The following is a 3428-nucleotide window of genomic DNA, read 5'->3' on the forward strand; positions in this document are numbered from 1 at the left end:
ACAGTTATAGTGGTGAGTTGTATCTCCAGAGGAACAGTTATAGTGGTGAGTTGTATCTCCAGAGGAACAGTTATAGTGGTGAGTTGTATCTCCAGAGGAACAGTTATAGTTGTGATTTGTATCTCCAGAGGAACAGTTATAGTGGTGAGTTGTATCTCCAGAGGAACAGTTATAGTGGTGAGTTGTATCTCCAGAGGAACAGTTATAGTTGTGCGTTGTATCTCCAGAGGAACAGTTATAGTGGTGAGTTGTATCTCCAGAGGAACAGTTATAGTGGTGAGTTGTATCTCCAGACAGAGGAACAGTTATAGTGGTGAGTTGTATCTCCAGAGGAACAGTTATAGTGGTGAGTTGTATCTCCAGAGGAACAGTTATAGTGGTGAGTTGTATCTCCAGACGGAGGAACAGTTATAGTGGTGAGTTGTATCTCCAGAGGAAACAGTTATAGTGGTGAGTTGTATCTCCAGAGGAACAGTTATAGTGGTGAGTTGTATCTCAGACGGAGGAACAGCTATAGTGGTGAGTTGTATCTCCAGAGCAGGGGTGTCAAAGTCAAATGGACGGAGGGCCAAATAAAAAATTTAGCTACAAGTCAGGGCCGGACTGTTCAATGTTCATTGAAAAATTTTTTAAATGACGCATATAGTCTAGTGAACCCTAATTGAACCTACTGAAAACCTAACAAATATATTCCAATATGATCAGATAAATAAAGCAATATTTTCTTATGGCTCTGTCAGTAATCTTTAATTTTCAACAGACACAAAAGACAAATCTCCTTATAAAAATCCCCATAACATGAACATTAAATGAAAGAAACCGGTATTCAAGGCACCATCAGTAGCCTATATTTTCTATTTAGCAAAAGTGGCTAAATTTACTTCAAAGAAAAAAACAATAATAGCAATTTTCTATCATCCACTCAACTGAAATATTTTTAAAATATAATTTTGAAATACAGCTAAAATAAAGTGCAAAATCTATTAATCAAAAACAACACTTTGTTTAAGGAGAAGTAACATGCAGTGAAAACAATATTAAACTTTAAAAACTTGAACTGGGAGTAAAACCTAAATATGTGATTGCACAGTAATGTTCACTTGTTTGAGGTTGAGGGTGATACTTGGTGGTGTCCCATCTTTTCCACAAGTTCATCAATGTTCGGGGTAGGCTCTGAGCTGAGGAAATCCTCAGAATTGAGTGGAGGTGTTCAGCAGTAAGTCGACTTCTGTGTGATGTTTTGTTCAAGTTCATCAAAGAAAACAGTTGTTCACATTAGGTATGTGCTGCCAAACATAGACAACGTTTGAGCAGCCTGGATGCGCAGCTGGGGCATTGTGTCGGGAGGAAACGGGCGAACTCCGCAGCACCCACTGCCGCATATTTTGCCCTCAGTGCATCATTGCATTGGAGGTCAATCAACTCCATTTGGAGGTTTGGTGGTGAGCTTTCCACGTCAACAGCAAATGGGTTACCGAGCAGTTCCAACCTGCTTTTTGTGCTTCAAAGTCAGCAAATCGGCGTCGAAAGTCAGCGGCAAGCATACCTATTTTATCAGCCAACTGTGCGCTCGGGAACGCACTGGTAGAGAGCTTCTCTTTCATGGTCTGGCAGCTGGGAAAGTGGCTCAAATTTTCTTTCCGCATCTGCGTCTCCCACAGAGTCAGTTTGGTTTTAAATGCCTTCACTGTACTGTACATATCAGAGATGACACGATCCCGACCCTGCAGCTGCAAGTTCATTGCATTCAGATGACTCGTAATGTCACACAGAAAAGCCATTTCACACAGAAACATTTCGTCTCGGAGTTGTGTTGTGTCTTTCCCTTTGCTGTCCAAGAACAGACAAATCTCCTCACGAAGCTCGAAACATCTTTGAAGCACCTTTCCCTGGCTTAGCCATCGCACCTCTGTGTGATAAGGCAAATCACCATGCTCCGTTTCTAACTCCGTCAGAAATGCCTTGAACTGGCGGTGATTCAAACCTTTGGCTCTGATAAAGTTAACTGTGCGTGATGATGCTCATTACATGCTCCATTTTCAAGGCTTTACCGCACAACGCTTCCTGGTGTATGATACAATGATAAGCTGTCAGCTCACCTGTCGCGTTTTCCTCTTGCATCTTTTCCCGTATCTTCGCCACCAGTCCGCTCCCTGTGTCCACACATCGCAGGTGCTCCGTCGGTTGTCAAACCCACGAGTTTTTCCCAAGGCAGCTCCATCTCATTTACACATCTTGACACCTCTTCATACAAATCATGCCCCGTAGTTGTGCCATGCATAGGACGTAAAGCCAAAAACCCTCTGTCACGCTTTAGGCTGGAGTCCACTCCGCGGATGAAAATTGACAACTGGGCAATGTCAGAAATGTCGGTGCTCTCATCCACAGCCAAGGAATATGCAATGAAATCTTTTCCCTTTTTCACAAGCTGCTCTTTTAGATTGATGGACAACTGGTCTACTCTCTCGGCAATGGTGTTTCTGCTCAGACTCACATTTAAAAAGAGTTGCCTTTTTTCTGGGCAAACTTCGTCACAAACTTTAATCATGCAGTTTTTGATGAAATCCTCCCCGTAAATGGCCGGGCTGATTTAGCGATCTCTTCTGCCAAAATAAAACTGGCCTTGACAGCAGCCTGGCCTTGTGATTTGGCTTTTTGAACAGAGCCTGTCGAGATTTGAGGCCTCGTTTTAATTCCTCTGCCTTTTGTAGCCTTTGTTCCATGTCCATATTCTTGTTTTTGTCCGCGTGTTTCGTTTCATAATGTCGTCTCAGATTATACTCTTTCAGTACCGCCACACTTTCTCCACACAGAAGACACACAGGTTTTCCAGCTACCTCCGTGAACAAATACTCCGACTCCCACCTTGTTTGAAACCCCCGGTTCTCAGTGTCCACCTTCCGTTTTGCCATTTTTGATGGGTATCTGAAAGTTAATTTTACTGTGATGCTGACAACTGCTGTGCCAATAAATATTGAAATGAAGCCTACTGCTCGGGTAAGCGTCACCGTTGCATTGTGGGAAATGTAGTATTGGTGCGTGTAAAAGATCTGCGGGCTGCCGGCTTGCTGCGGTTCGGGCCGGTTCTAATAATAAATCAAGATCATCCCAGGGGCCGTAAAAACCTTCTCAAGGACCTGATGTGTCTGCGGGCCTTGACTCTGACATATGTAAAGCCAGAGGAACAGCTATAGTGGTGAGTTGCATTCCAGACAGAGGAACAAAGCAGAGGGTGAGTGTATCTCCAGAGGAAACAGTCAGAGAGAGTTGTATCTCCAGAGGGAACAGTTATAGTGATGAGCTGGTCTCCATAATGAGGAACAGTTATAGTGGTGAGTCAGGCTCCAGAGTGGCAGTCATAGTGGTGAGTTGTATCTCTCCTAGAAAACAGTTATAGTGGATGAGTTGTATCTCCAGACAGAGGAACA

This window comes from Oncorhynchus keta, chromosome 7 (assembly GCF_023373465.1).
Source record: "Oncorhynchus keta strain PuntledgeMale-10-30-2019 chromosome 7, Oket_V2, whole genome shotgun sequence".
Classification (NCBI taxonomy): domain Eukaryota; kingdom Metazoa; phylum Chordata; class Actinopteri; order Salmoniformes; family Salmonidae; genus Oncorhynchus; species Oncorhynchus keta.